This window comes from Papio anubis, chromosome 3 (assembly GCF_008728515.1).
Source record: "Papio anubis isolate 15944 chromosome 3, Panubis1.0, whole genome shotgun sequence".
Taxonomy (NCBI): domain Eukaryota; kingdom Metazoa; phylum Chordata; class Mammalia; order Primates; family Cercopithecidae; genus Papio; species Papio anubis.
The window spans coordinates 120868065-120876702 of NC_044978.1; the positions used below are offsets into that span (position 1 = coordinate 120868065).

At 41.0% G+C, this 8638-nt stretch overlaps 1 pseudogene; it reads right to left on the reverse strand.

The window, feature by feature from the left end:
- Window positions 1-362: 362 nt before the first annotated feature.
- On the reverse strand, window positions 363-1453 carry LOC101004314 (annotated as a pseudogene).
- Window positions 1454-8638: the final 7185 nt, after the last annotated feature.

Sequence of the window (8638 nt, forward strand, 5' to 3'; positions counted from 1 at the left end):
CTTATCATTTTTTTTAACCACTTTATTACTTTTATTCAGATAATTTTTCGAACATGTACTTGCTGTCCTAATCATTTAATTAAACTCCAGTCCTTTATCTCTTCGACCAGATGCTACATATTTTATGTGGATTTCCAGTTGTCTCTTCAAACCCAGTATCACTTCATCCTTCCTCTCATTTTCCCTCCAGTTAGATTTTCTCCCATCATGTATTTTTCTTTTTCGGAATTCAGATTTATTGATTTCCATCGTATTGACTTTAAAAATGGCATGAAGCTGACTGCAAGAAAGGGAACTGCTCATTTTAAGTTAAAATTAAGCTAATGGTGAAAGTACATCACCTCTGGCTTCAGTCACCACATCGCCTTAGATTGAGTATAGATTTTTTGTGAACAAAGTTCTAGAACTCTGAAATCCAGGGATGCTGCAGGCCTCTCCCTGCAACGTCGTTCACTTTGGGTCAGTCTCCTGGGCCAGAGGTGAAAGTGCTTTCAAAAATACTGCCGTTTCCCCAGCACAGTGTCTTTGATTGCATCCACATACTGAGTTGGAACCCAGTATACCCAGTAGTCAGTAGTAAGACGCTTCCGTGGGGCCCAACTGAAGCGCCATCATGCGGTGGTCTTCATGTCCTTCCATAGGTTCACTGACCACATTTTTTATGGACCATGGGCAATTTCTCAGTCCACTCTTTAGTACCAACCCACAGCTGGTCTTGTTCTAGCTTAAAGGTGAATCTCACTTTTCCTCCGGACTTATTGTACATGCCGGATAGGGGTAGCTTTGGTAGGCGCTCCTGGGCCCCCTTAACAGATGGCATCACATCTTCGGGTTTTCCTTTATCCAACACTTTCCTGTGTTGTTTCTGCCTGCAGAGAGGCTCCTTCTTGTTGTCTTCGGCCTTTGCATCCGGCTGCGCAGCATCTTTGGGTGTGTTTACTGCTAAAACATCATTGACGGTGGAGCCAACCACCATGATCTTGGCCCCACTAGTCACTTTTATTTCTCTCAATATCTTATCCTCAGGGACGAGTCCATTACACATGACTTTCTGTATGGCAGGCGGGAGACCTGTCATCAGGGGATCTTCTGTTTCAGTTCGGAGCCTGTGCTGTCCAGGGGGAACTTCACGTCGTGCTTGGTCTTGTTCCAGATGATCTTCAGGTCTACCAGCTCCATGTCTGCGCCGCTGCCCGCGTCTTTGCGGTTGCTGACCGAGGCCTGGGACACGGGGTCACCAGGGACCTAGGTTGGGGCCGGCTGCAGCCTGCAGGCTGCCTCGCTGCAGGCTGCCTCACGGGGTGCCGGAGTCCTCGGCCCCCGCCCCCGCCCCCGCCGCGGCTTCTGCCTCCAAGCAGTTGAGGGGCCCTGCCAGCACCTTGGTCGCCACGGTCTTAGCCTCCGTGTCCACACCATGTTCCTCCATGCCATCCGGGTCCCCGGCCGCTGCCATGATGGTTGTGTACCAGATTTTCTCCCATTTTGTATGTTTTCCAGTGGTACCTATGTTCTCTTTGGCTCAAGAGTTTAAAACATTGAAATTGTGTTTTTGTTTTTGTTTTTGTTTGGAGACAGGGTCTCCCTCTGTCACCCAGGCCTGAGTACAGTGGCGTAATCATAGCTCACTGCAGCCTCGAACTCCTGGGTTCAAGTGATCCTCCTGCCTCAGCCTCCCAAAATACCGGGTTTACAGGTGTTAGTCACCATGCCTAGCCGACATTATTTTTTTAATGCTTCTATTTTCTATGCTCCTCAACTCCAATTACTTATTGAATTCCACATTTTTTTCTTCAACTTATTTCTCAGAGTTCTTTCTTTTCTTTCTCACTGTTCTAATCAATGATTTTTTTTCTTTTTTCTTTTTTTTAACCATAGGCCAAGATTATTTTAATAGTCAATTTGTCTTCAAATTCCAGGCTCCCCCTAGTCCTATACAAGAATTAATTTTTCTAGAATATTGCTAATATCATGCACTTGTAGAATATAGCTCCAATTAATTATAATTACAATGTCAATAACTAATTTTCATAGAATACTTGTCATATGTTGGCTGCTATACAATTTTTTATTTGGATTAATTATTTTAATCATAAGAATCCTATAAATACACAATTATACATACATTTGGAAGAATTTTAGAACATTTAGAAAACTCCCAGAATTACCTAGCTACTGGTAGTGCTAGGATGCAAACTGAGCTTGAAATGAAAAGTCGTGCTCTTAGTCTTTTTCTTATGCGATATAAATTCCTCAACCTGACTTCTGAAGTGCTCCACAAACTGCTACCCCGCCCATATAATCCAATCTCAGCTTATGTTTCTCTCTACATCAAACAGAGGGAGAGTTTCCTAATGCACCATAAACAAACCATACTCATTCCAGTTCTTTCCCTTTCCTTTTGCACTTGTAACTTTTTTCTCCTGTCATCTGATCAAATTCTCTTCTTAAGTTAAGGAATGGCTCCAGAATAGAATAAAGCCTTCATAAAATGCTATAGTTTGTTTTCTTTTTTTTTTTCTCAGAGCCTATAAGACCACTTACTGTCTGCCCCATTCATTTTCACATTCACTAATGAAGTGCTTTGGATTTTTATTTAACTGTTATATCTAAAATTGGTGTGAATTCATCCCAGAAGAAAATATTGGCGATTTTTATTTGTCAGGCCCTATATAAGGGCTGAGAATACAAAGATGGGTACAATTCAGTCTCTGAACTTAAAGAGTTTAATTCAAGGGGAAAGCAAAAGTGTAAACTAAAATAATATACTCTGATAAGTGATAATATTGGAAGGTGACATTGCAGTGATGTTTCACTTCAATAATTGCATGACTGCAAATGTATTGAGGATAAGGGAGCCAGGTTTCTCACTGAAAGAGAAACAAGTTACGATTAAAGAAAGGGAGAAAACCCTGGAAGTAATGTGACCCCAATAGCAAAGAGCCCGCTAGTGCCCAGTTGTTGGTTTAGAAACCAGCAGTTTTGCTTCACTTTATGATGGGGATATACCCTGAGAAATGCATCATTAAGTGATATCATTGTTGTGTGAACATCAAAGAGTGCACTTACACAAACCTTGATACTATAGCCTACTGTACACCTAGGCTATATTGTATAGCTTTTTGCTTCTAGGCTGTAAACCTGTGCAGCATGTTACTGTACTGAATACTGTAGGCAATTGTAACACAATGGTAAGTACCCGTGTATCTAAACATATACAATGTACAGTAAAAATATGGTATTATAATTTTATGGGACCACCATCCTATATGTGGTCTGTCATTAACAGAAACATCGTGTGGCATGTGATTGTACTTAATTGATCAATCCTCTTGTATGTAACCAGTTCCCCTAATTGCCACCAGCTTCTCACCCTGAAAATTCCTTCCTTACCCTGCTTGGTCTATGACTCCCTACTGTGGGCTACCGTATTAATCTGTTCTCACAGTACGATAAAGAACTACCTGAGACTTGGTAATTTATGAAGAAAAGAGGTTTAAGTGAATCAGTTCCACAGGCTTAACAGGAGGCATGACTGGGATGCCTCAGGAAACCTACAATCACCGTGGAAATTGAAGAGGAAGCAAGCAGCACCTTCATCACAAGGCAGCAGCAGACAGAACAAAGGGGGAAGTGCCACACACTTGAACCATCAGATCTCATGAGAACTCACTATCGTGTGAACAGCGTGGGGGAAATCCACCCTCATGGTCCAATCACCTCCCACCAGAACCCTCCCTCAACACATGGGGTTACAATTTGATATGAGATTTGGGTGGGGACAGAGAGCCAAACCATATCAGTCACTTCTTTACACACACACACTTTCTTCCAGTCACTTCTTTACACACACACACACACACACACTTTCCTTCAACTGCTGGGGTTTCTTCAGCCTTAGCTGAATCACTCCCCAGCAGGGACCCCCTTTTCACTCCAGTGAGGTTTTGGCATCCCTTATGGGTTTCCTACTCACACTATGGGGACACACACCTTGCTGGGCCCCAGTCTAATAGGTTTTGGATTGAATTACTTGGGAAGTGAACAACAAAATAGAAGGGAACAAGGGAAGGAAAGGAGCATTTCTAATTTAAAAAATACATTATCAATCACATTCCCTTTTTATATTATATTTGAACTTTTGTCTTTAATTCAGATTTTTCCTGCGAGAGATTCCCAGAAATTGAATTACTGGGTCAAATGTTATAAACCAAATAACTTGTCTTAATTTTTACTCCTGCCAGCAATATAACACCACTGTCTATTTTATTCTAAACAGCTTTGAATGTTATATCTAATTTTAAAGGAATTTTTGTTAATTTGTCTTCTTTTTTATAAATTATTTTTGTCCATTTACATTTTGGGATTTTAATATTTTTAGGTGGATATGTTAATAATGTTAACACTTAGCCATATTCATTGCAAAAAAGATTAATTTTTTAGCCATAACTAACTTCTTCCGGTCATCCTACATTTCTACTTACCTTTCTTTGCTGCCAATAAATCTTCAGGTAGGTGCACAGTAAAGAGAATATTACTCTAAGAAAACATGAAATTGGGAAAATCAGTGGCTCATTATAAAGCCATTTAAATATGTAGTATACTTTTAAAAATTAGTTATCTGTAGATCATTATTATCCTTTTTCCTCTCCATTAATTTGATACATTTAATTTTCTCAATTTTTTTTTAACTTTATATAATTCGAGGCTTTGGTGGTAATGTTATAGTATCAGTGAAATGAATTTTTCATCATTATAAAGTCTCTTTTATCTCTCATATATTTTTCTAACCTGACAGTCTAACATAGTGATGCCAGTTTTCTTTTGGTTGATATTTGCAAGATATAACATTCTTTAACCTTTTGTTTTCAACCTTTCAGTATACTTATGCTTTAGGTGGGTCTTTTGACATAAGAATCAGGGCTGGGCACAGTGGCTCATGCCTGTAATCCCAGCACTTTGGAAGGCCGAGGTGAGTGAATCACCTGAGGTCAGGAGTTTAAGACCAGGCTGGCCAACATGGTGAAACCTTGTCTTTATTAAAAATACAAAAAAAATTAGCTGGGTGTAGTGGCACATGCCTGTAATCCCAGCTATTTGGGAGGCTGAGGCAGGAGAATTGCTTGAACCCAGGAGGTGGAGGTTGCAGTGAGCTGAGATTGCATGATTGCACTCCAGCCTGGGCAACAAGAGAGAAACTCTATCTCAAAAAGAAAAAAAAAGAATCAGGATCCTGGCAGGAAATAAACAGGCAATTGTATTAGTCCGTTTTCATGCTGCTGATAAAGACATACCCGAGACTGAGAAAAAAAAGAAGTTTAATTGGACTTCACAGTTCCACATAGCTGGGGAGGCCTCAGAATCATGATGGGAGGCAAGAGGCACTTCTTACATGGTGGTGGCAAGAGAAAATGAGGAAGATGTACAAGCAAAAACCCCTGATAAAACTATCAGATCTTGTGAGACTTACTCACTACCATGAGAACAGTATGGGGGAAACTACCCCCATGATTCAAATTATCTCCCACCAGGTCCCTCCCACAACTCGTGGGAATTATGGGAGTACAATTCAAAATGAGATTTGGGTGGGGATACAGAGCCAAACCATATCAGCAATGCACACAAGATGTTAATTGAAAAGAGTTTAATGAAAAAATTCTTTAGAGAGCTTTGGACAGCATTGAGGGAACCAATAAAAGATTTTGAAATGCCCAGCCATTAGTAACCAGGAAAAGCGTTTATATATGTAGCCCTGAAGGGTCAAAGAGTTGAGAGTATTACTGGAACTAGCAAAAGCTGTTGCTGGGAGAGGGGCCCCTGGCAGGAGGTATGGTCTTATGTAGAGATAACCACTGAAAAGCTCTGGCCCAGCTAGGAGGGAAATTAGAAGAATTAATACCTTGGCTTCTGTTTCCTCCCACCCTGTGATCTTCTGCCACCGTCTGCTATTTGCCAAACCCAACTAGAAGTTAAAGGGCAAAGGAACTCAGGTGAGCAGAGTACAGAGTGGGACACAAAGCCAGACAGAAGGGTGGAGAAGAGCCAGTACACATGGAGGTAGCTGATGACTGGCTTTTGTTGTTGTTATCTACTCTAATCATTTACAAATTTTTAAATGGAGCATTTAGTCTATTTGCTTACATTTATTGAAATTACTAGTATATTTCTACCATCTTTTGGGGTATCACACTTTATCTGTTTTTCTTCTCCTGTCATGACTGCTTTTTGATTATTTGAGCAATTTTTCTCATTCCATTTAATTTCTATTTTTTTTTAGTGGTTACTTTAGAAATTTATTATATACTATCTTTAACTTCCTCCTAAACAACAGGAGGATCTTTGGAACATGTTTATTCTCATTATCCCTCCTCTGACGTATGCAAACATTTTTCTTGGGTATTTTTAACACAATAAGATATTATTTGTTGTTGTTTTATATAGTCACTGATAGATTTTTGCCAACTTTATTTACTCATAATTTATCTTTGCATCTTAGACTTTTCATCTTTCATCTCTTTCCCTCTTTTAATCTTTTGCAATGTCCTCTGTTGAGATTTATCAGTGATAAACTCTTTCCACCTTTCGTTTCTTTTCTTTTCTTTTTCTTTCTTTTTTTTTTTTTGAGACAGAGTCTTGCTTTGTCACCCAGGCTGGAATGCAATGGTACAATTTCTGCTCACTGTGACCTCTGCCTCCCAGGCTTAAGTGACTCTCCTGCCTCAGCCCCCCAAGTAGCCAGGATTACAGGCACCCACCACTCCTGGCTAATTTTTGTATTTTTAGTAGAGACAGGGTTTCACCATGTTGGCCAGGCTGGCTTTGAACTCCTGACCTCAAATGATCTTCCTGCCTTGGCCTCCCAAAGTGCTGGGATTACATGTGTGAGCCTGCCTTTTCTTGTTTCTAAAAATGTCTTAATTTTACCCTTATTATTGAATGACATTTTTTTTGGCCACGTATATAACTCTAGGTTGACATCTTCACAGATATTATTCTATGGCCTTAGAGCTTTCATACATTTTTGGGGTGGGATCGGGGGAGAAGGGTCTTGCTCTGCCACCCAGGCTGGTGTGCAGTGGCACAGTCTCAGCTCACTGCAGCCTCGACCTCCTGGGCTTAAGTGATTCTCTCAACTCAGCTTCCTGAGTAGCTGGGACTACAGGTGTGTACCACCATGCCTGGCTAATTTTTGTATTTTTTTTTTTTTTTAGAGTCAGGATCTCACCATGTGGCTTAAGCCGGTCTCAAACTCCTGAGCTCAAGTGATCCGCCTGCCTCGGCCTCCCAAAGTGCTAGGATTACAGTCATGAGCCACCGCATCTGGCCCATACATTTCTTGAGAAGTCTGCTATCAGCCTAATTGTCACTCCTTGGAAGGACAGATTTTAAAATATTTTCTTTGTTTCTGGAATGTTGCGGTTTCACATGATATGTGTAGGTGTGGATTTCTTCTAATATATCCTGATGTAAATTGGGAATTTATGGATTATTTTTAAACTGTTGACTGGTATCTTTCCATTGGTTCATAAAAATTATCAGATCTTATCTCTTAAAATATTGCTTCCGACTCACTTGTACTCTCTCCTCTTTGGAACTTTGAATAAGTATATATGGGAGCTTTCTTTTTATCCTCCATTTTGTTTAACCTCTTTCATATCTTCCATCACTTTAACTATACTGCATTCTATATAATTTCCTCAGGTCTACCTTCCAGTTCATGGGCTTTTGTTTGTTTGTGGTTTTTTGTTTTGTTTTTTTTAGGCAGAGTATTGCTGTGTCACCCAGGCTGGAGTGCAGTGGCGTGATCTTGACTCACTGTAATCTCTGCCTCCCAGGTTCAGGCGATTTTTTTTTTTTTGTAAGAGTCGCCCTGTCACCCAGGCTGGAGTACAGTGGCTCTATCCTGGCTCACTGCAAGCTCTTCCTTCCAGGTTCCACGCCATTCTCCTCCCTCAACCTCCCAAGTAGCTGGTACTACAGGCGCCTGTCACCACGCCCGGCTAATATTTTGTATTTTTAGTAGAGAAGGGGTTTCACCATGTTAGCCAGGATGGTCTCCATCTCCTGACCTCATGATCCACCCACCTTGGCCTCCCAAAGTGCTGGGATTACAGGCGTGAGCCACCGTGCCCGGCGGTTCAAGCGATTCTTAAGCCTCAGCCTCCCGAGTAGCTGTGATTACAGGCGCCCGCCACCACACCCAGCTAATTTTTGTATTTTTAGTAGAGACAGGGTCTCACTGTATTGGCCAGGATGGTCTCAAACTCTCGACCTCAGGTGATTCATCCACCTCAGCCTCCCAAAGTGTTGGGATTACAGGCATGAGCCACTGTGCCTGGCCTCAAATTGATATTTTTAAACACTTCTTTTATTCCTTTACATTGTTATGGGCTGAATGTTTGTTTTTGTCTCCCCGTCCCAAATTTTTATGTTGAAATCCTGACCCCCAATATGATGATATTAGGGCATGCAAACTAACTTCTCTAATTTCTCATAGGTTATTCACAAGAGTAGTCACCTCCCATTTTTTACAAGTCAGCAGCACTTATTAGGTACTATCTTACTTACGTTGTATCCTGCCTGCTTCCAAAGGGCATTTCAGGATGCTTACAGGGAATACACTTCATCAACATGAACCTTC